Below are 25,200 nucleotides of genomic sequence, written 5' to 3' on the forward strand. Positions count from 1 at the left end.
CATTCAGTTCCTTAAGGAGCAAAGGAATCACGGTAGGGAAGGGAAATAAAGCATTACCATTGTTAGAGAAGGCGGGAGAGGGGAGATAAAGCTGCTATACTGTAGGAGATGGGACGAGAACAAGAACCCATATTACATTGACAGATTTGAGAGGTCTCGGCAGACCAGTTCAGTCTAGGACAGACTCTAGAATGGGTTGAAGGAGGTAAAAGATAGTGCCATTTCACTGGACACCAAGGAGATTATTACTGGGCTGTTCAGAAAGGGGTTGTCCTGGGGACCAAGACCCTTGAGCAAGGTGGTCCGAGGACAAAGCACTCCAAGCCCAATGCCTGAGACAGTGAATCAATGCTGTTCCAGAAGCCCAAAAACATGAAACTTCGAAGACAAAGATATGGGTCATTAGATATTTCAATTAACCCACTTCCAGGAATTTCGTAGAAGACTTTTTACTTTGATCAGCATCTGTGAGCGGAGAAACATCCTACTATTCCTTCATTGTTGTAAGTACAAAACCCTAGTTTCTTAAAACCATATCCTGAGTCAGCATCTTTGTGCCTTCGAATCGGCTATCCTGTCACAGCCCATATTAAAATGCATTAATAAAAAGTGGAGTAAAAAATAATAATATTACGGACCGATATTACCTGCTGTATTCAATTACAGTGATGGAAGACTACCTAAGAATTTGGTGGAGACGTGACAGAGGATGCATGTTCAGTTGCACTCTAACATCCAATCCTTTCCCTTTATACTGTTCTTCTTCTCAATCTATCAATCCCCCTTTCCATTGGTTTGGACGCTCACCTGACTATGCCGGTCAATGTATAGCTACTCTTTCCCCAGGGTCGGGTTACATAGGTAGAATGCTCCAAGCCCCCTGTTCCTAACCAGCTCAGTCTGCTGTTTCCATAATGTACTCCGGGTCTGGCATTTTGTGCGCTGAGTTGTTTGAATCTTTTCTGAAATTGGAATTGCTTTTCGTTTTCGTTGTGCAGATTGGGTCGTGTGCTGTCTTTCTGTCTGTTTGCCTCATTCTTACTTTGTTACGGGGACTTCTGGTACTTGTTTTTTTTTAATTTTTATTTATAGGTTTTGAAAACTTTAGCGCAATAACTTCTCAACAAAACATTACACATTACAAATAAAACACCATCCCACTAGTCGATAAAAGGTAATATTACATATCCTAATTTTGACACATTAAAATGAATTAATATAAAAGTTTTCTCCCAGTTCCTTATGTATCATTAATAAAACTTTAATCAAGGTGGTGGTTAGTGACGTCGAATTTCCTTTACTCAATCTAGCCCAAAAGCTATTGCTAAGCAAAAAATCCATAGTAATCCCAAATTTAACAAATGCAAACATTAGCAGATTTACATGCTGTTACCCAATGTTTCAAGGTTTCCAGAGAGGTTGCATCTTCGCACATAACCTACAACCCCTTTTCTGCACAAGACCTCTTATTGATCCCAGCCGCTCTAAAGTGCCCAACGTAAAGCATAAAAATGTGATGGTAAATGTGATTAGGAATCTCATAAAATATGGCAGTAAACAATTAAATGGCCTGTGCAACAAAGCAAAATCGGAATATAATTTATATCTCGAAATGTGATCGTCTTTTGCCCATTCTAACATTTTAATCATTTTGTAAACTCTTGTCTGGTTTTACACAAAAAGAGAGTTGTTGGAGACTATAAGCCTCATTACGGTTTTGGTAGTATCTCAGCTGTAAATATGCCCAGATACCACCAAACTCTATTACCATTACCGCCACTTGGTCTGGCAGTATTACCGCCGGATTACAAGTGGCAGTGTAAATCCCAATTTATTTGAGTCCACATGACTCAATGGAGCATTTTCGGCGGAATTACTATTGTAGTAGTTCTGCCACGGTAATTCCGCTGAAATTTGGTGGTAAACTGGCAGATTTGCCTCCAGCTCATGGCTGGAGGAGAATCCTCCAGCTTTCCGCCAAACCTATAGTTAGGTGGTGCAGTAATGCAGTGGTATACAGTAATACCGCTGCATTTAAACCACACTGGCCAACTTGTAATTACACCCATATGTCAGCAGGGAGAACATCACAATCCTGTACAAATTTATTCAGCGTCTGATCAATTTTCTTGGTCATAACAGAATTAAGGTATACAAATAATTCGGCCTCTGATGGACTATTTAATTCACGGTATAATCTAATTTTATTTATGTTGACATAAGATTTCCATACTAGGCCTAATTCATGCCTTAATACAACAATCATCACAGCGAAAGCAAGTCCCAGCAATTATTTCCAGAACATACCCTCCAATCTGTTCAATAAATTCCAATCAACTGATAGTAACTCTACTCCGTAGAAGTTTTTGGGAACCGCCTTACCGTCATAGAATCTCAGTATCAGCATTATCATGTATTTGGAATATTTAAATAAGAATTTGCGCATTTGTGCATAGAGTGGAGACAGTTTGATTTTGAATCTTACAAGAAAGTCGCATTCCTTCATGGCTATACTTTACATTGGGAAACACAAATATATAAGTCTAGATGTTATATTAATGCACTTACCCTCCACATACCATTTATAAAAAATAAACATTTTTAAATCGTTTTTATTATTTTATAAACAACACTCCAAACATTACAAACAATAAGGACTTTTGTGATTAAACTTCAAACCTTACATTGCAGAATGCACTCTTCGGTCCTCCCCCCTCTAACTCGAGCCCCTGCATCCGTGTCATCCGCCCGTTCATCTTCAGACCTGTCTTTTGCCATCGTCTCTTCCGTGTCATCATCACTGTGGTCGGCCTGGGAGGGACCCACCATCGAGGCCACCAATTGCCTCCATGCTATTAGGGGTCCCACCTCTTCTCCCCCCTCCCCCCTGGTGACTGCTTCATACCAAGCAGCCGTTTCAGCCTCCGCCCACTTCATGAGGTCTGCCCACCACATCTCAATTCTAGGCCGATGGGCTGCTTTCCAGCACATTGCAATTCTCTGTTTGGCCAAGATGTAGGCCAGGTCCTTCATTTTACTAATGTGCCTTAGGTTGCACGGTCTGGTAAAACCCCCAAGCATGCATGCCCAAGCTGACTCCACATCCAGCATAACCCCTTTCCCTGCTAAGCGTATCTTCAGCTCTGTCCAGAACCTTCTCACCTCCGGGCAAGCCCAAAACATGTGCAGCATTCCAGGTTCCTCCTCCCGCCCCTAGGGCATTTCTGTATCGCCAGGCCACCAAATCTGGCAATTTTGCCGTGGGTCAAATATGCCCTATGAGTGACATATAATTGGGTCTGCTGAAGTCTCGCGTTTTGGGACACCTTCTTATGATACCTTTGGGCTCCATCCCATTGCCCATCCGACATGGGTTCACCCACGTCTTCTTCCCAGTCTTGCCTCAGTTGGAGCAGCTCCTTCCCCACCCTAGTCCCCAGCAACTCATATATGCGAGATATTTCATGCCCACCCTCCGAGATATCATACATCTTCTCTATGTTAGCATCAGGTTGTTCCGCAAACACTGCCGCAGGCCACCTTTCTCTCACCCGTTTAATAATTCTTGAATAAGTAATGTGTTGGCCTTTATGCACCCCGGTGTCCTCCATTAGTCTCTGAAAGTCCAACGCCTCCCCCTCCTGCCAAATATCTCCAAGGTTGGCCAGGCCCATCGGTTCCCAGTATCTACGGACCCCTTTTATCAGTTGGGAGTCTTCCCCGCATAACGCCACTAACGGCACCTGCAGGGAGAACGGGCTGGGTCTCCCACAGTTTGCCATGCTCTACGCCACATTTCCCAGCCAAGCACCAACAGTCTCGCCATTCCTAGTATCTTTGGTTTAGGCAACCACATTGTCTCTCTGAGGAAGTAGGGGGCAGGATCCCTGCGCAACAGCCTGGCTTCAGCCATTTCTTCTTCAGACAGCCACCTGGCCACAAATTGCAGCTGTCCTGCCAAATAATATAACTCAAAATTCTGCAGATTTATACCCCCCCTATCACACGAGTTTTGTAGTTTCCAGAGGGCTAGCCTGTTCCTGGAATTGTGCCATATGAAACCCTTGCACAGGCTATGGAATTTGGCAAAAAAGCGTTTAGGGAACACATACGGGATGTTTACAAAAAAGTGTAACAGTCTGTGCAGGACTACCATCTTAAGCAGAGCTGCTCTCCCCACCATGGCCAGGGGCAATCTGGACCAAAATCCCATGCTATTTTTAATGCCTTCAACTGCCTTCTCTGTATTGTGTTTGTGTTCTGCCCGCGTCGTGTGGTATATATCGATACCTAGGTATCGAAACGTCTCAGTTCGCAAAGGTATTAGCAAAACCGGTAAGCTTCTCGGTGGGGCGCTTCTATACCTCCCCAGGGGGAACACACTGGACTTCCTGGGGTTCACTGCTATGTCCGAGAGGGTAGCGTAACGTTCCATCACCTCCAGGACATATTGTAGGTTCTCCTCTGGGAAGCGCAGATATAAAAGCATGTCATCGGCATACAATGATATAAGATGCGTACCTCCTGTAGTGCGGATCCCTATCTCCCTGTATTGTTGTCTGAGGCAGACTGCCAGTGGCTCTAACGCTAGGATATATAACATGGGCGACCAGGGGCATTCCCTGTCGAGTGCCCCTGCTAAATTGCCATGTATCTGAGATTGTAGTGCCTGTTTGAACCCTTGCAATTGGGGAGCTGTATAACATCTTAACCCATCTCAAATACCCCGGCCCCATTCCGTATTCTTTCAAGGTCGCCAGAAACCAGGGCCACCTCACTGAATCGAAGGCCTTGACCGCATCCAGCGAGACAATTGCCAACTCGCCGCGGTCCTTCTCTGTTTAGGCAATAATGTGGTGGAGTCTCCTATGATTGTCGGTTATGTGCCTGCCAGGGACGTAACCCCTTTGGTCGGGGTGTATCAGTCTGCCGATGACTCGTTTAAGCCTATTAGCCAGCACGGCTCTGAGGATTTAACTGTCCTGATTAAGCATCGATAGGGGCCTATGTGACCCACAGTCTGTGCTTGGCTTACCTGGTTTCAAGAGCGGGATGATCACCGCCTCCCGTAGGGACTCCGGCAGCCTACCACGCTCATATGCCTTATTGAGCATCGCCAGCAGCGGCGGGAGCAACTCTTGCTTATATGTTTTATAGAATTCACTGGGGAGCCCGTCTGACCCCAGAGCTTTGCATGTAGGCAGGTGCTGAATCACTAACTCTAGTTCGTCTGAGGTGATTGGGGTGTCCAGGTCTGCCCGTTCCGGGTCATCTAAAGAGGGCAGACCTATGTCTTCTAGTGTTCCTTGAATCTCTTGGTCCATATTTTCCCCTATGTCCTCATACAAACGTTTATAGTATCTGAGGAACTCTTCGTTTACTCCCTCTTGGGTATCCCAGATCTGGCCCCCGTCAGCCCCGACTTCTCTGATCACAGATTGTGGTGTCGCATTTTTATATAACCAGGCCAGCAATCTGCCCGGCTTGTCTCCTGCCGCATGCTGCCTTTCCACATATTTCTTATAGCTCAATTTACATAATCTATCCCAGAGCTCACTGCTGGCGTGTTGCAGTAACCTCATCCTTACCCCATCCTCCCGAGAGGCACTGCCCTTACGCATCATGTCCTCCAACTCCCTTTCCGTTTCTTGCAATTCCCGTGCTATACCCCCTTGGAGCCCTCTGGATTTTGATATGGCTACACCCCGCACTACTACCTTAAATGCCTCCCATACTGTTCCCACAGATTGAACACTGCCGGTGTTAATGTCGAAGTACTCAGTGATCGCCTCCCTCAGGTCCACCCGAAATCTGGGATCCTGCAGGGCCTCAGCTCTAAGCTTCGACGTCGGGATCCGCGCCCTAGGGGGTTGGTGTCGCCACTCCAGGACCAAGGGGGAGTGATCCGAAAGCACCCTGGCTTTATATACTGCACCCACCATTTCTACTACTAACTCAGCAGCGGCAAACACATAATCCAGCCTCGTGTGCAAGACATGTGGCGCCGTGTAGTGTGAGTACTGCCTGTCCGTTGGGTGCAGCCGCCTCCAGACATCTACAAGGTCAAAATCTGTCAACAGGGCCTTTAACGCCTTAGCGGCCGGGGTGGGTTTGACTAGCTTACCGTCTGATCTGTCCATTTTGTGATTCAAAGTGCAGCTGAAGTCCCCTCACAATAGGATCGCACCACCCAATAGGGGGCTAATTTAGCCATATAGAGTCCTGAAGTAAGCCGCTGTATCTTGTTTAGGGGGGTATACATTTATAATGCTCACCTCTCGGTTTTCCAGCATCCCCTGCACTACAACCATTCTACCTTCCGGGTCCACCGTCGACCGAATCAGCTGAAACGGTACATGCGGTGCCACACATGTGATGACTCCCCTTGCGTATGATGAATATGTGGCTCCCGTAATGCTCCCCCTCCATTTCCTCTTGACCACCCCCAGTTTCTCCCTAGTGAGGTGGGTTTCCTGTAATAATGCTATATCAATCTTCATCCTTCTTAGGTACATCATTACTTTATTACGCTTTAGGTAACTATTGAGGCCCCTCACATTCCAGGTCACCACTCTGAGGCTACCCAATGCCATTTATTTGGTATCCCGCCTCCCCTCCCAGTTTCCCCTTCCGCCCATGGTGACACAAAATTTGGCTCGCTCCCCTCCCGCTCCCAACAAACTCCCCCTCCCCCTTTTGCCAACTTCAAACCACTGCACACAATCCCTTCCCTCCCCCCTTCCCGCCCAACCCCAACAAGTGCCCAGCTCCATCCCTGGATCTCAGGCCCCCCCGCGTTTGGTCCTGCCTCAGAATGCCGAAGTTAGGAACCCGGCAGGGTGTCACCGGACTATCGGTGACCTGACCAAACTTCACGTTGTGGGGGTACGAAGGTTGGCACTGTTAGGCTCCCGCACTATCATCAAGATTCCTCGGTACTATCAGATCATACATGCATGTATAGCCCTAGCAGTACCTTCCCATAAGCCATGTCTTATGCTATATTCAAGTCCCATTGTCTTAGGCTGTGACAGCCTAGGTGCCGCAGCCACATGTTACTTATCTTCTCCTTCTCCTGTCTGGAATCCCGATTCTTGGGGGCAGCTATGCGTGTCCAGCCACCCCATAGCGTCCTCCGGGGACTCAAAAAACAGGGTTCTGTTCTTGTGGAACACCTTCAGCTTGGCCGGGTATATCAACATATACTTGTGGCCTGCTTCCCGCAATCTTCTTTTCACAGTCCCAAAGTTCATACGTCTGCGCTGCACCTGCAAGGTGTAATCTGGGTATGCGGTTATTTTTGCCGACCCTCTTTCTATTGTTCCGTCCTTCAGAAAGTGTTAAAGAATTTTTTCCCGATCCCGGTAATTCAGGATATTGGCTATCACCGGCCTGGGGGGAGGAGGGGGAGTTTCCGGCGGTGGCCTCCTCATCAGGGCCCTGTGCGCTCTTTCAACAGCGAACCCTTCGGTCAACACTCATCCGGTTATCTCCTGCAGCAGCATAGATTCAATATACTCTGTAGGGTTGGATCCCTCAGCTCCTTCCGGCAATCCCATGATGCAGATATTATTTCTTCGTGCGCGTCCCTCCGCCTCCTCCGCCCTACTTTCTAAGTTGCTCACATGCTGCACCAGGGCATGAAGTTCCAATTTATGGGCTGCGCAGTCTGCTGTATTCGGGGCCATCTCTTTTTCTAGGTCCCCCGTGCGTTCCGCCAGTGTCCTTACATCCTGCCGAAGAAGGTTCACCTCTTCCTGCACTGCCCCGACTTTGAGCTCCAGAGCCACCTTTAATTTGTTCATGGCCAGTCCCAATTTGGGCCTGGCCACTTTCAGATTCGCGATTGCAGCAAAGATCTCCTGGTTCGTGCACATGGTTTCTGTGCCCCCTACGGGGGTTTTGTTTTTGCTCCTGGCCCCTTCTGCACCCGGCGTTGTTTTGGCGAGCGTGGACTGCTTGCCCTTTGTTCTTAAGGGTTTTTTGGTGATCGTGCTGTATCAGAAAAGTGTGGGCCAGCCCGACCACTTATTGCCCCATCGCAGTAGCTTCCTTGTCATGTCAGCCTTTTATGGATTCATGTGTAGGGGCCCCGGCGCTGTGTGATGCTCGATCTCCGTTGCGCCTGCCACCTCTACCGCGATGCAGCAGTCAGTTTATGGCCCTTTGTTTGCCATCGCCATCTTGTGCCGCTCCGAGACTCAGGCTCCCCAATTCTTCCGGCAGCTGTAACTCGCCTGTCCCTCTGCGGATCGAGTTGTCACGACGCTCTGTTTGAGCCCCTTATATTCATGCTTCATGGGTGTGCTGCAGGCATACATGACCAGGGTAAAGCAGGGTAAAGCACATCCATTTCAAAGGATCAATGTCGGATCCGCGGGAGCCCTCTGAGAAGACGTCCGCTCACGCAGCCATGTAGCCACGCCCCTCCCATATACCATTTATAATTACTCTTTATTCTTTAAGATGAGGAGACCATGATATCCAATTTCTCAGCATTTAACTTAAGATTGGTATTCGTCAAGAATGTATGTAGTGCGTTGAGTGCTCTTTGTAACCCAATATATGTTCTGTCGAACACCACTATATCATCGGGGGATAGTAAGGTAGGAATCCTTAGATGGCCAATTTTTGGACAAAAGGAGCAACAGTATGTTAAGTGCCCCACTAAGTCTGACAGATGCATTAAAAAGATAGGGAGCTAGAATGCAACTCTGTCTAAAGCCAGAAAAGTGTCAACTGAGGCACCCAAACTCCTGTTACTGTCAAACCTAATCGCGCGTCCCACACACCATGAATCTTAGGGTGAGGAGAACAGCCTTACTTGTGCGGGGAGCCTGGAGGCTCTACCCACAATGGGGCACATGGCATCACGGTACTGGATTCACCAGAGGACCGACGGATTCTCCACATCGACAATGACCCGCTTGGATGGTTGCGGCTCCAAGCATGTGCATTTGGAAGCCTTCTGCATTCCTGGGTGATGGGTGGAAATAATTGCGCTTGCATCCAGGGCTATTTAAGCTTGGCTGAGATGGTGTTCCTCATGTCTCAACTTCTCCTGTCCCTTTGCCTTCTCTTTTCCCTGTCTCCTGTTCTAGCAGTTCAGTCCTCTCCCTTGTTGTTCTGATTCTTCATCCTTGTTGCTCTGTTACCTTATCCTCTACTCTTGTTCTCCTTGGACATTCGCTCCTGTCCCTGTCAGCCTGGTCATTCCCCTTCTGCCCAGTGGTGATTGCACCTTCCTGCCTTTTTTCCATATGGTGCCCTGGCTCGGTGCCTTGCACCGTCCTTGTGCCACTACCATCCGGTGCATCACCCTGTGGCGCAGGGAGGCTTGATCCGCTTCCCCTCCGTGGTGCTTAGTTCACGGTAGGGGGTCTGGCCAGTATTCCTGTGCCACCTGCTTCTCATTCATCAAGGATTTCTGTGACATCATGGTGCTGCTGCCTTCTCACCATACCAAGATCATAGGTATGAGGCGCCAGTGTTCCAAGGTACTGATAGATTGAGACGCCACAGGCCTGAACCTCTTCCCAAAAGTGAAGTCATACAGGAACTCTGCGATGAGCTGAGGGCTTTCCGCCTGGAGATGGTCACCCTTAAGCAAGAAAAACAGATGTTGCGAGACAGAAAATCTCAAAACACCACAGCTCCAATTGCTGAAGTAGCAATAGCACAGTCTGGGATTATGACATATGATGGGGATCCTCAATCCTTGACTGAGTTGTATAACCACTGCAGGATACAGTTCATTTTTAAAGCAATCTATTTCTCTAGTGACAAGGCCAAGATCAGCTATATCCTCAAGAGCCTTATGGGAAATGCCTTAGCATGGGCAGCCCCTTATGGGGCTTCTGGAAGTCCTATCCTGGAAAGATTTTCCGATTTCGAAAAGACATTAGTAAAGGGTTTTCAATCTCCTAATCTGACAGTTGTGTCGCAGAACCATTTATTGGATATTAAGCCCGGTTCTCAGGACGTCATTCTCTATGTGAGCCCATTCCGTCAGTTAGCTGCTGAATCCTATTGGCCTAATGACACCCAAAAGACCTTGTTCAGATGTAGATTCTGCGAATAGAATAGAAGGACAAGCTTATCCACACCCCTGAGCCCAAAACATTGCAAGCCACGATAGACCTTGTCATTAAAAAAAAAAGATATATTATCGCTTTACTGAAAGACAGACCGAAAGACAATGCCAAGAGGCATTCAAGCCTTTAAACCGCTTCCCCCAAAAGGTACCAGGAACTGTCCCGCCCTGAGAAGCACCAGTTGAACCTATGCAATTGGGAGCTATTCAAGGCTCATTGTCCCAGGCCGAAAAGAAAAGATGCAGAACAAACCAATTGTGTGTCTATTGTGGTGAAAGCAGTAATTTCCTTAACGGATGCCCTGTTCAACCATTGAAACCAGGGGTAAACTATCCGGCTTGTTGTCGGATGGGAAGAAAAAAGAAAGCCCAGATACGTGTTGTGTGCGGTATGAGGCGCACAAGTTCCGCGAGTGGCAGTTAATTTACAGTTGCTGCCGGGTGGGGAGTGCCAGTGTTGCTCTTATCTGTCTCACTGAAGACCTGCGCTGTAACAAGGGAATAAAGCCACTATCAGTTGACCTACCTGTCTGGCAGTGATTCCTTACCCCACAAGGTCAATACACCGAGATACAACACAATGCCTTCCTATGGAAAGTCAGCAGCCAAAGCCCCTTATCAATTATTTGTTCTACAAGTCCAGTTAGCTTGGGCCGCTAAACAATAGATTACGATTGCCCTGATGGATTCCAGGGCTTCTGGCAACTATTGTGATGAAGCTTAAGAAAGGACCAGTGGCATTCTGGTTCTACCCAAGACCTGAGAAGCCCTGATAGAAGTTTGGATATGACTACTTTTGTGCCATCGTTGGATATTACAGCTCGTATACACTCATGTGAGGCAGGTTCCTCTGGGAACATCAGCCATCTCCCACCAAAAGCGGCCTTTATATGATGATATGATGATATTGTAAAAATGTCAGCTGCTCTCCCCTGACGGTGCCCACAAAATCGTCTAGGCTCACATATCTGCCTTCCGGGTACATGCCCCGCATTTTCATCTGTTTATCTGGGTCCCAGGTTTTCTGTAATGTCTCATCAAAGGTGAGGGAGATTCTGGGCAAACGCCAAAGCGGGGCCTCAGGGTCATATGTTGTCTCTATGTTGATTCTTTTATACATTTTGGACCAAGCGTGAACAGTGACACTAACGGGTCGCATCTACAGGAATCTTTATGGCGTGTACTGAATATAACAGAGCGAAGTTCAGTGGGGGAGCTGCATATCTTTCTAGTGGTGTGTGTGCGGTGGTGGCTTCTTGGTCATACCAATGTTTAGCAAACTGGGCTTGTGCCGTTAAATAATAAAGCTCGAAATCAGGTGCAGTGATGCCACCACTCGCATATGGTTCTGCCAATTTCTCCCATTTCATCCTTGCGAACTCAGTTCCCCAAACAAACGTGGTGACCAAGGATTGGATTCTAGTGAAGAATACCCTGCCTGGTCACAGGGGAACATTGCCAAAGTAATATAAGAGTTTGAGAAGGACCACCATTTTCAGGAGTGCTATCCGTCCATAGAGAGAGATGGGAAGTTTGGCCCACAGTTGTAGCTTCACAGCCAGCAGCTGTAGATACGTTTCATGATTATTAGCATATAATGTTTGCCGTTCCCTTGACAGTGTGATGCCCAGGAAGCGAACTCGGACCGGTGCCGATTTGAATCCACTAATATTCGGTGGGCATTCTGTAGCAGGTGTAAGTGAGAATAGTTCTGATTTAGAATTATTAGGAGGACCCGTCATCCTGATTCCCCTGTGTCCATGTTTTTTGCATACAAAAGCGGCCATTGGTTCTATTGTTAGGGCGAAAAGTATGGGCGAGAAGGGACATCCCTGTCTAGTGCCTCTACCCAGGAGGGATGGTGCAGATAGGGAATGGTTTGTGAGGACTCTTGTTCCAGGGCTGGTAAATAGGAGCTGAACACATTGTATGAAGTATGGACCATCCCGAAACAGTCAAGCACCAAGAATAGGTATTTTCCAGGATAAAGAATCAAATGCCTTTTCGGCGTCTAAGGGAGCTACCACAGCCTTCGCCTTCGGGCATACCTGTGCCATCACCCCAATCAGACGACAGAGATTTAGGGCAGTGGACCTCAAAGGAATGAAGCCAGATTGGTCCGGGTGCACTAATTTGGGCATGTAGTGGAGCAGTCTAGTCGCAAGGATTTTAGCGAATATCTTCGCGTCTGTGTTAAGGAAAGGGGTATATAGGAGGCCATGTCATGTGGGGGACGATATTGTTTTAATAATACAGTTCTAGCTTCCCGCATCGAATCTGGAACTATGCCCAGTTCCATAGCCCCCTCCCACACATTCAACAGGATGGGGGCCAATTCCCTGTGGCATTGTTTATATAATTCAATTCCCTAGGCTATCAGTTCATGGGGCTTTCCCTGATGCCAGTGCCTTAATGGCATCTACTATTTCTACCTGGGTAATCGGTAGATCTAGGGAGTGTTTAGCCTCGGGCGGGAGCACAGGGAGCCCCAGTTCACTTAGGTATTCCGAAGTCTCCTCCACTGCCCTCTCGTCACAATTAGAGTATAACGCCAAGTAGAACTGGTGAATTCGTCATTTATATCTTTTTCTTGAGTCACCACTGTGCCCACTTGCTGCCTGCATACCGGCGATGGGGTTATGGTAATTATCTGCTTTCAACATGTTAGCCAGGGATTTGCACGCTTTGTCCTCCTCTCCATATCTGCGAGCTATCACTGTGGTGGGCATGTATAGCACCTCTCTGTCAGCCAACTTGTGAAAGTCGCTTAATAATTTGTTGATGTCTGCTAGGGTTTCCCTATTGTGTGTAATACTGTAGCTTTTCGCACGGTCCCGTAGCTGGGATTCAACCTAGAGTTTTGCATGGGTGCTAACAGAGCCTTTGTTGATGTTGAAGAACTCTGCAATTTCTGTGTGCAGTTATTCAGATACATTGGGGTCTTTAAGGATAGTAGAGGGCTTCCTCCAACGTTTAGTATGTGGGGGGATATCATACAATTGGAGACACAATGAGACCGGAGAATGGTCAGCGTGTGTGCGCGGATGAATATCACAGCTCAGCACCATGTTCAAAAGTGAAGTAGTCAGCAGCCAGTAATCTATTCGAGATTCTGAGTCATGTACCATGGAGTAATATGTGTATTGTTTATCCTGTGGGTGGAGCGTCCTCCAAGCATCAGTCAGCGGTAACTGTAGTAATATCTGGTGTAGGGTGTTAGCAGATTTCGTGAGCATCTGGGGGGCATCAGATGACCGATCTAGGGCTGTTTTAAGAATTGTCCTAAGTCCCCTCCCCAAAACACCCATGTCTCGTCCAGTGGGATGAGCATATTGGACACATTCTGATAAAATTCTGGGTTGTCTATGTTGGGCCCGTAAGTATTCACCAGTACCACTGAGTGACCAGCTATTTCAACCCACACCAACACATAGCATCCCAGTGGATCTATTTTGCTTTCCATGTATCGGAAACCTAATGAAGGGTGGATAAGTGTAAGGAATCCCCTGGCATGTGTGGAATACTCAGTAAAATATCGGAGTGGGCCCCAACTGGTGATAAAGTCGGTTTTCACATTTTTGACGCATGAGTTTCTTGAAGCATTAGGATCTGTGGGCTGTATCATGACACGCATATGCCCACTTTTTCCACCTTTCCCAGGTTATGGAGACCCCTGACATTCCAGGTTAATAAATTAACTTTCATCCCTTTGCCCGTAGATGTGTTGTGTTCCATTTGCGATTTCCATACTTATCACTACCATTACTTGCACTCATCTCATACCATTGCTTTTAAAAAATGTTAACACCCTCAACTCGACCGGCCTCCCTAAACCATACATCCCACCCTTCAGGTTCACCAGGAATTGGCTGTTGAACAACCCTCCCCGCCCCCCCAACCCGCACCATCAACTCCAACATGATGATGTTTCCCTCTTCACTTCTGGAACCTTCCTGTGGTGCAGCTTCATTTCTGCCACAACTGGTTGCCACCGATCGGGCATAACTCTCATTTACGCATCAGTGCCACCCATTTACATTGGTTTTCAATGAATATAAACTATACGACAATCTACAACATTCAGTCTGTTGAGTCCCTTTTCTCCTCATTGGGCCGCGGGCTCATGTCTGATCTGCTCCATGATCGCGTGTTGGTAATGGAATCGAGGCATCAATGTAGTTCATAGCTGCCATACGGTTCTCAAAGAAATGCGCTCTGCCTCCGTGCTGTGTCCGCATTTTAACCGGTAAAATCAGCGCATATGGGATTCAGCGCTGTCAGAGTTGCCGCTTCACTTGTTCGTAGGATCTCCTTTGAGCCTGCACACCTGCAGCAAAGTCGGGGTAAATATGGATGTTGTTTCCCTCGTAGTGTAGCATTCCCACCTCTCTGGCCATTTTGAGGTTCGAGTCTCTGTCCCTATAATTGAGCAACCTGGTGATGATGGTGCGGGGCAGAGCCCCAGGTTTAGGCATCGGGGCTAGGGTGCGATGAGCTCTTTCCACCAAAAAATGATCCGAAACGATGCAGTACCAAAGAGGGACTTTAGGAGGGCTTCAACATTAACTTCCATTGGACCTTTACATGAGGATTCTGCAACTCTGACTATCCGGATATTGTTCCTTCTGGATCTGGACTCCAGATCCTCGCACTTGCCTCGCATCTTGGAGAGTTCTCCTTTCAGTTGTGTAATGTCACGGTTGTGCTGACTGATTGCATCTTCGTTCACAATTATCCTGGCCTCGGTTTCCGTTATACAGGCACTTTTTGTCCAATTTCACCTTGAGCGACCCGATCTTGGCCACAATATCATCCAATTTAACATTTACGTATAGGAATCAGCTATGCAGAGTGGCGAGTAGGTGATCGTCTCTGGGGTTCGCTGTGGATGTTGTCGGGGTGTCTCCAGCCGGCGATGCCGTCGCTGCTGCTGCCGGGGTCTGGGAACAAGTCCATCGGACCCTTCTTCTTAGCACCAGTGCCCTTTGTCATTGTCAAATTTCCGTGTCTGACGCCCTGTGGATCGTGTGAGGTGAACCACCGACTTGTGTCAGTGGTAGGATAAGTTTCCAAGGGCCAGTTGTCCTGCGAACAGGGAGATATCCGTGCATAGTTCTGCAATTGCAGTGTTCAGTGCGTTATAATGGGCTCTTCGTGCAAAGGATGTGTAGCCCCGTTGATGGTCAAACCCTTCTGCTTTGTTTGACAAAGTATTTAGTACTGTGCATGTGACCCCCAGTGGCTGTCCTGATATGGGAGGATCTGTAGCAGGGTTTAGGCTGGTTTGTGTTGGTCAGTAGTTCTATACTGTCCTTTCTTGGCCAAGTTGTATGGAGTTGTTTAACCAATCAGGGGCTCCCGCCAAGCTCAACGTAACAGGGGCCCCAGCTCCAGTGGTTTCATGGAGTGTAGCCGGGGAGGTAGGTCATGATGTCCCCTGTACTGGTCCCGCTAGGTCCTAGGTATCACCAGCCAGACGCTAGTATTCATGGAGCAATTGGCGGTGCTCCGGCTCGCACAGACTGTTCCGGGTATCCACACTGCGGCTTATAATAGGTGTTCAGTGTACACTGCGTGTACCAGGATTTGTTGTTTTTATCAGGATGTTTGACGTCTGCTGCATGCGCGGTGCAGGGCACACGTGGGGGTGTTAAACGTTGCCCCTTTTACTGCTTGGGTGTATATCCATAGCGTTCTGTGGCAATGTCAGTAAAGGAGCCAAGGAGTAGGCAGGGGAAGGTGGTAATGTCTTACCCACTGCGTTCTCTGCAGCAGTCCAAATGAAGCTCATTGAGAGTTCCCAATGTGTAGTTGTCGGGCGGGCACCACGCTGTCAGCCGCCTCCGAGCTTGATGGCACAGCTCCAGAGGTGAGCGTGGGGGAGGCAGCAGCTTCCAACTGGGCCTGGCGAGTGTTGTTGCTGATATCTTCAGTGGCCCTTGTGCTACAATGGCTCCAGCTGTATCCACTGAGCCGGGTCGCACTGCAGCTAGATCCACCCGTGCATGGGCAGCTGAGACCGCCCTCCGGAACCTCCACAGGGTTCGAAAGGCATGCCCGCTGCCTGGCACTCATTCTTGTGACTACGGGTCAGGGGGACCACGCAAGCCGCGCGCGGCTGTGGCAAGGAGTACCTGGGGGGGAATATCGATAACTGTTGCCGGAGAACCAGCCGGTTCGTGCTCCACACAGGATATTCAGCAAAGTAATCAGCAGCCGCAGCGTCTCACAGTGGAGTGTAGCTCCCTGCGTTGTACTATGCAGCGTGCCAGTCATCTTGTTTGGCTCCTCTCCCTCTGCAGCCTTCAGAGTTCAGCTCCGCCTCCGGCACCAACGCCCTACGGCATGGTTCTTGTGGTCGACTGTCTCACTACGGTGTTCCCACTCACCCTGTTCAGAAGGATTTCTAGGCTTTCTCAAGTCAGGCTTTTATTAAAATTGTACCGGATGTTCTCCGACCGTTAATAAACAAGGATTGTAACAATTTTTATCGCTGGGGTGGCTGGGACTACTGTGGTTTGTTTTCCACAACCCGTTCATAAACTGTGTCATACAGACCATGATATTCAGATCCGGTAGATGCACCACATTGTGTTGTTTGGCCGCCATTTCGCCCTCTGGTCGCTTTACTCTCAAAACTGAATACAAAAACCAAAGACTTCTTTGTTTCCAAGGAATAACAGAAGTGTAAGAAACATATAAAAATGTACCACACCAGCCTTTTGATTGTGAAAAAAAAACTGTAGCCTGATCTATTCTCTCACCATCCGAGAACGCGAACAGCTCTGCAGGTACCTTCACGAATGTTTGAAGAACGGATATATTGAGCCCTCCTGATAACCTGCCAGGGCACCCTTATTTTTCGTGCACAAGAAGGAGGGCATATTACGAGCCTGTATTGATTATTGCCTCCTCAATGACATGACCATCAAAGATCGTTATCCCCAGCCCTTCATAAGACATCTTGGAGTCACTTTGTGATGCTAAACTTTTGACCAAGATCGATTTACATGGCTCCTACCACCTTGTCTGCATAAAACAAGGCGATGAATGGAAGACCACCTTTAAAACCCCACTGGGGCATTACAAGTATAGAGTGATGCCCTTTGGACTCTGTAATGTCCCAGTGGTCTTTCCAGCACTTCATGGACACTATTTTCTCAGACTTACTGGGTATAACTGCATGGGCCTACATGGACGACATTCTGATATTTTCTCCCACCATGACAGAACATCAGTCCCATGTGTCTGAAGTTCTTAAACGACTCCTCAACCATTACCTATTTGCCAAAGTGGAAAAGTCTGAATTCCACAAGACCAGCATTGAATTCCTAGGTTATATAATCAACAAAGATGGATTCCATATGGACCCTAAAAAAGTAAAGGCAGTCAAAGAATCGCCCAGCCCACATGACGTGAAATCGGTGCAGTGGTTTCTTGGATTCACTAATTTCTATCGCAGCTTCATAACTGGTTTAGCTTGACGGATGACTGACATTGCTCGTCTTCTACAGAAGGGCCAACCTTTTTCTTGGAATTCCAGGACCAAAGAAGCCTTTTAAGCCCTTAAGGAGGAATTTCCCAAAGCGCCCATCCTACAACACTGTGAAGATTCTCTCCCATTCGTGATTGAAACCGACCCTTCCACTTCAACGATTGGTTCTGTCCTCTTACAACAAAATGCCGTGACCAGCTTTGAGCATCCTGTGGCATACTTCTCCCTAGAGTAGACCATCAGTGAACACAACTATGCTATCATTGAAAAGGAGTTGTTGGCTATTAATATTTTATGGAGTGGAGACATCTCCTGGGGGATGGGGGGATCCTCTGATGGAAGTGCGCACCGACCACCGAAACCTACAATTCCTGCTTACTTTACCTTGTACCAAAAGCCGTCAATCCCGCATGGCCTTTTTCTGTGAAGAATTTGATTTCAGGATTACTTACATCCCTGGTAAGCATTACCTTAAGGCCGAAGGGCTGTCCCACACTACAGAAGATCTGATGTCTGCTACTTTTTCTCAAATACTCCAAGCCAAGCATTTCCTTTTGGCAGTCAAATTGTTTTAGGAGTTAGAACGTCTTGCACTGTCAAATGATTCTGCAATTCTGGTAAAGATAAAAACATTAATAACAGACTATGGGCCTCATTACGAGGCTGGAGGTAACCATGGTGCTATTAGCGCCATGGCTGCCTCCAAATCCTTACCGACTCCGCCCTGGTGAATGGAGCTATTAGCGCCCCATTGCAAGGTTGGCGGGGGGCGGTAATTCCCCATTCACCAGGGCCCTTCCCCATTCCCATTTGAGCCCCCATAGGGCTCAATGGGTATAGGGAAGGCGCTAATAACCGTACCGCAAATTGTGGTACCGTTATTAGCTCCAAAGTCCCTTTGCGGGTCCCGTCCTTAATGCCTGGTAAAACCAGGCGTTAAGAGAGGACCCGCAAAGGGAACTCTTAGTAGGGCGGTAAGGGATTACCAGCAGCGGTGCCCTTATCGGTGCCGGTAATCCCTTACCGCCCACCTCGTAATGAGGCCCTACGTTTCTACCTGTCCCCTTTGCAGAAAGTGCCCTCAAAGCAGACCTATTGGGCTCTTGTAGTCTTTCGAGAGCCCACCATACCCTTGGCACACAACAGCAATTGATTATATAGTAGAACTCCCACCCTCACAAGACTATACTGGTCTACTGGTCATTATAGACTGTTTAAGTTGCTATACCCACTACCCATCAGACGCCAGCTGCCTTGCTTTACTATATACACCATCTTCATGGTCTCTCAGTGAAAATAGTGTCTGTCTGATCGGGGCCAGCAGTTTGTGTCTCACTTTTGGTCTACAGGATGCCAAGCCCTATCCATCGAAAGAGCCCTCATTTCAGGTTACCACCCGCAGACCAACGGTCAGACTGAGAGGACTAACCAGACTCTGGAGGAACACCTGCGCTGCTACACCAGCGCCTTGCAGTCTGATTGGGCTGAGTACCTGCACTGCAGAGGTGGCCTTAATAATTCCAGCCATGTAGCCACCAAATATAGTGCTTTCTTCTGTACCTATGGTCAACAGCCTAAACTCTTGCATATGTCTATTGTCGTTTCCACTATATTGTCCATTGCGGATTCCATGGTACAAACTCTGAAAAAGATCCACAAGACCACATCGGCCATTTTCGAAGAAACCAAGAAAACCCAGGAAATATATGCTAACAGAAAAAGGAACCTCATACTTACATCGGTGACAATGTATGGCTCTGTATCGCAACTGCCTGAGGTAACCTGATCGCCATTATGTGGGTCCATTCCACATTGCAAAGAAACTACTCTGAGGCCTTTCAGCTTCTCCTTTCCTCGTCATGATGTGTTCACCCAGTGTTCCACGTGTCTCCTAAAGCCTTATGCTACCAGCAACCTCCAATCAGGACTTCGTCCAGTACCAATAGTCGTGGACGGCGACCCTGAATATGAAGTCGAAGCCATTTGTGATGCCAGGCACTATTGGTGCTGCTTACAATACCTTGTTCACTGGAAGGGCTATGCCCCATGCGACTTTACTTGTGAACCTGCCACACAAGTGCATGCCACGCATCTGCTTCGCCAATTCTAAGATCGCAATCCATAGAAGCTGGGGGAACCGACCTTTCCTGGAGGAGGGCAGAGTGTTAGCAACGGCACACCAGGAATCTATGAGTGCGGAGAATGGCCTTAGATGCGCAGGGATCCTAAAAACTCTACTTGCGCAAATGGAGTCACAGTGATGGATGCACCAGAGGACCGTTGGGTTCTCTGCATCGACAATGGCCAGCTTGGAAGGGCGCCACCATCTTGCGGTCAGGATGCATGCGCATGGAGCCATGGTCGCGGCTCTGCACATGCACATTCAGAAGGGTCCTAGCCATGCTAGGATATGGAGTAGAAATTACTGTACTTTCATCCGGGGCTATTTAAGCTTGGCTGAGACAGCATTACTGGTGTCTCAACTTCTCTTGTTGTGCTTCACTCCCTTTGCTTCCCCTTATCTCTGTCTCCTGTTCTAGGAGTTCAGTCCTCTCCCTTGTTGCTCTGTTACCTTATCCTCCACTCTTGTTTTCCTAGGCCTTCAATCACGTCCTTGCCAGCCTGGTCATTCCCCTTTTGCCCAGTGTTGTTTCCGATTTGATGCCCAACTCGGTGCCTTGCACCATCCTTGTGGTGCTACCATCCAGGTGTCACGCTGTGACGAAGGGAGGCTAGCTTTGCTTTCCCTCTGTGGTGCTTAGTTCACTGTAGGGGAGTCTGGGCAGTATTCCTGGGTCATCTGCTCCTCATTCATCAAGGATTTCCATGACATCTGAGATTACTGATACCTGAAATGCCCCAATCATATAACTTGCTCCAAAGTCTGGTATGATCTAAATAATCAAAGGCACTCAACAGGTCAACATAGGCCATGAACTAAGATAGTTTGTCCTTAGCATATGTGTTTATAAAAGTTGTACTATCAATCCATTTAACGTGGTCCCACATTGCTTCCAGAAACAGTTTGGTATTTAGATGGTATGTCAACTGTTGCCACCCAAGCAGAAAGTTCCTCTAAAAGTAAGCATGAAAAGATTTCTTTTTTTTTATAACAACTTTATTTAAGTTTGGTTGCACATAAAAGAAAAACATATTAGCAGTTCTTAAACAATAGGTAGTCAGAGAATGCCAACTAAGGCTTCAAGGGAACTCCCATCCCTTTTGTTCTACTATCCCCCTCCTCTCAGCCACCCACAACATAGGCACGGCCCAGTGTCATCAATTTCCTTGCAAGAACTGTGCCACTGGCCGTGGCTGGTATGCCTGCCCGGGGAAGTTCAGGTCATATTCCAGGATGGGAGTCCAGATCTCAGTGAATCAGTGTAGTATCTGTTCTTTAGCTGCTGTGACTTTTTCAGTCACTAGGATGTCCCATATTTTGGACCACCACTGGGGACTGAGAGGGTCCCCCTGGATCTTCCAGGCCCGGGCAATTGTCATTCTTGCCACCAACAGGAGGTGAGTGATTAGCTTGGCCCTTACCACTGATCGTGGGTGCACCTCCGGAACTGGGACACCCAGTAGCATTACATCAGGTTCCAAAGGGAGTCGAACCCGAGTTATAGCCTCAATTGTAGATGCCACCCCCTCCCAAAAGGTCTGTACCCATGGGCATTCTCAACAACATATAAAAGAAGGTTCTGCTCGACCCAACCTTCCTCCAGCAGGATGGGTCTAGTGATCTCTTAATCCTATGTAACCTGGCTGGGGTATAATACCAGCAGTATGTCAGCTTAAAGGCACATTCCTTATTGGTCTCACATTTTGAGGAGGAGTAATTCTGTGACCAGATATCCACCCACATCTGCTCTTCTATGGGGCGGTCCAGGTCTGCCTCCCACTGCACCATGTAGCGGGGCCGGATCAACCACATATCTATACGCAAGAGCTTATATATTTTGGATATAGAACCTCCAGCAGGTCGTGTTCAATAGCCCCCAGTTCCCGGGCTGCCCCCTGTTGGGTCAAGGGATCAACTATCCAGCGTCTGATCTGGGCATATATAGAACGGTTGGCTTCCGTTAAGGCAGACCTGTTCTGGCAATCTACAAAGGTTGGGGGCGACTCATTCTCAAAGAGTTGTGAATTGTGGTTTAGGCCCCCTTGTGACCAACGCCTAAAGTCTATGGGCCAAAGGGCTGGGATGAAGTCTGGGTTGTGAAAGATGGGGGTGTGTGGGCCCAATCCCACTGGGATACCTGGCGGCTTCTTCACCCAGTCCCATACCTTTACTGTTGTTTTCGTGGAGGAGAGGAGTTTGGGCCAAAGTGTCCGCGCCCATCGGTGGATGTATGACAAGGAGCGAAGGGGCAGCGAGAGTCTGGCTTGCTACGTCTCTACTCATTTGGGGTGATCAGTGGCTCTATTCCAGGTGAGTAAGTGCACCAATTGCGCTCCTGCATAGTAATGACAAAACTCCCATCCCTCCTAGATGCGCATCACCCAACATTACAATTTTGGATATTCTAGGCATTGTCCTCCGCCATATAAATTGGAAAACCTGTTGCTGAAGTCCTATTAAGGGTTTCTGTGGTATCTCCACCGGGAGTGCTGATGTTAATGTTAAAGGTGTTTGTACTGCGCACCGTCACCTCCGGAGTGGTCCCCAGGCGCTCTGGCAGATCTGAAAAGAACAGTAGGAAAAGGGGAGGGGGTTATTAGTGTGTAGTGGGAATAGGAAAGTGAGAGTTGTGATGTCCTGTTAGCAGCTTTAGTTCGGTTTGCATCGTTCGCTAAGCTTAAGTGCTGTTTTCGGGCCAGTGCTATTGATCCAGAAACCTCAGCAGCAAATTAATTTTGCAAGTCATAATGCAACCTATTAGTGAGATTTCCTGGGTTTTCCATCTCTCCAAATCTGCCTCCAGGTCTTTAAACAGAGTTGGGAAATTACGATTATACAACTACGTCAGTCGTGCCGAGATCTGAACTCCAAGGTATACTAATGCCTCCTTTTTCCACACAATCGGGAAACAGGGGTGGAGTGCCCCAATATTCTCTTCCATCACACCCCCATAGCTCCAGGCTTGTGGTAGTTAATCACAAAACCGTTGATCGAAAGATTCCAGTTCTCTCAGGGATTGACCCAGGAAGGACTGAACATTTGTATGTGTAAGGGTTAACACCAAGTCATCCACATACAAAGATAGCTTATACACTTTCGGGCCTACTGTTACACCCGCAATAGCTGGGTTATCCTTGAAACGCTTATCAAATGGTTCCATTACTAGGGTAAATATGTGCAGATAGAGGGGGCACCCGTCTCATACCGCACAATAGCTGTATAGCCTCTGATTGTCTTTGATTCACCCCTAGGGATGTCTTGGGGGCGTGATAGTGTTCCAGAACCATACTCTAAAAAATTGGCCCTAACTGGAACGCCTCGCAGGGGCGTGGCTAACTACCCATGGAGCAGGACGTGCTCCTGTGCTGCAGCTCCGGTGATCCGACGTCGATCCATGTCCACACATCTAAATGGTGCTAAAAGTTCCTGAAATTATTAGCCAAGACGTCGGAAGGTGTGCCCCACAACCACAGCAAATTGCAGGCTAATTGGAGTAAACGGGCCCGAGATATTGATTGTTTCCGGCGCGACTTTGTGGGCATGTAGTCCCACAAAATGGCGGATGACAAAGGAATCGGGACCCCCTACCATCAGGATCACGAAACCCGAGTATGAATAGTGCAGCGCGGAGCTCGTCCAAGAAGGGGCGCCTGACGCAGCATTTCCACGCTCGCTCGCAGTTCGCATTGAGCAGCTGAGCCTGGGAGCGGCGAAATTCGTATACATTGTAGCGCAAGCCGGGCTCCCCCGAGAGATCCAGCGAGGGAGCTGGCTGCGCGAGGTTGATGCTGCCGAGTGCGGCAGAAGTGGGGCCAGACGGAGCAGCCATCTGAGCGCCTACTTTGTGTAAGGATTGAGAGCCGCGCGCCGGGACTAAAAAGGACATATTGTTGGAACGTAAACAGCTGATCCCCGACCTGAATGGTGAAGTTCGGGACGGCTGCGCGGAAGACAGTGGCGCGTGCGAGCTGAGCTGTGTAACTAGATATGGAGTCTCAACAATAAGGACAGCAAATGCAGACGACGGCTGCTCATAGCTTTTAACAGATGCTGATGATGGAGAAAACGGGCACTTGGTAGCAATGGCTACCGGAAGACGTACTATAAAACCACTGGACTGGCTCTAATGAAGGTACGCCTGTGCCCTTGGAAATAAGGGGAATTATAACATTGGGGGCTGTGGATACTCTGGGGGCTGCAGATAAGCATATGACCCCTGAGGAGTCAAAGAGTTAAAAAGTGGACGCCTCCACGTGGAGACACAGCATGTAGGGTGAATCCAAGCAGAGGTGGAAGTAAGAGAGACTGCTGGGGATGCAGAAGGTGGGGTGCTGATTGTTAAGAGCCTGGAAGCTAGCTGATCATGACAAGGGACAGCGTGGTCTCTAAGACGCAATAAAACAATCTGAAACCTGGAAGGACACAACCCACTCTAAGAAATAGCTCAGCAGACACAAGCCTACGCCGGGGCTCCTTTGGGATAATTGCCCCAGACCCAGAGAGCCACACTGGTGCCGTATCAACTCAGAGGAGCGGGATCAACACACCCGAGACCAAGCAACCTCGGGAGCATAACTGAGGCTGCAAGATGACAGGGCGAAGGGCCGTCAGTAAGAACAAGAACAAACAACCCAAAGGCTTGCCAGCGCCAGTGGAGAGCACCGTAGCGTCCGAAAATCACCAGATACTAGCGGCCATTACGGAGCTGAGGGACTCATGGGGTATAGCAATGTCAGACTTGCGCACTTCCCTGGAGGCTAAAATATATGTAGTAGGCATAGAAGTCACCCTGCTGAGGCAAGATGTTAGGGCGTTGGCAGAGAGGACGAGCAGCCTGGAGAGTACGGTGAAAATCAAGACGGACACTAGCACCAACAACGCAAAGGAGGTTCATGTACTGAAGCAACAGGTTGCTAACCTGGAGAATCGGGCAGAGGAAGCGGAAGGGAGAGCAAGAAGGAACAACATATGTGTGGTTGGCCTGCCGGAGGAGGAGGAAGGACAAGATCCGACAAACTACATTGAGAACCTACTCTTACAAGAAATAGGGGCCGAATAACTCTTGCAAGGATTTGCAGTGGAGCGTGCACACAGAGCCCTTATGAGGAAGCCGAAGCCTTGGGCCCCTCCCCGGGCGATAATTGCAAAAATACTGAACTATAAAGATCGTGAGAAGATATTGGAGCACTTCCGTACAGGGGGAACGATTGAAAGGGCCTCAAGCATCATCACGGCGTATCCTGACTATACAATGCTGGTCCAGAGGCAACGGTACAGCTATGTGGCAATCAAAAGGAGGTTACGCATTGCTGGAATAAAATATATGCTCCTGTACCCCGCGAAATTGAAGGTGTTGCATAAGAGCAAAATGTACTTTTTTGAGACTCCGGAAGAAGCAACGACATGGCTGGACCTGCAGGGCTGCCTGGAACGAGACACGGAGCAGGCGCAGGAGGAACACGATAAGTGACTGGGATACTGTATGTATAT

General features: G+C 48.3%; 1 protein-coding gene across 1 annotated transcript in view; it reads right to left on the bottom strand.

Moving 5' to 3' along the window:
* The window catches only part of RO60 (Ro60, Y RNA binding protein), an 820,045-nt gene that overhangs the window by 351,370 nt on the left and 443,475 nt on the right, over window positions 1-25,200 (bottom strand). The window lies entirely within an intron of this gene.

Source organism: Ambystoma mexicanum, chromosome 1q (genome assembly GCF_040938575.1).
Source record: "Ambystoma mexicanum isolate Mex_15411 chromosome 1q, UKY_AmexF1_1, whole genome shotgun sequence".
In the NCBI taxonomy this organism is placed as follows: Eukaryota; Metazoa; Chordata; class Amphibia; order Caudata; family Ambystomatidae; genus Ambystoma; species Ambystoma mexicanum.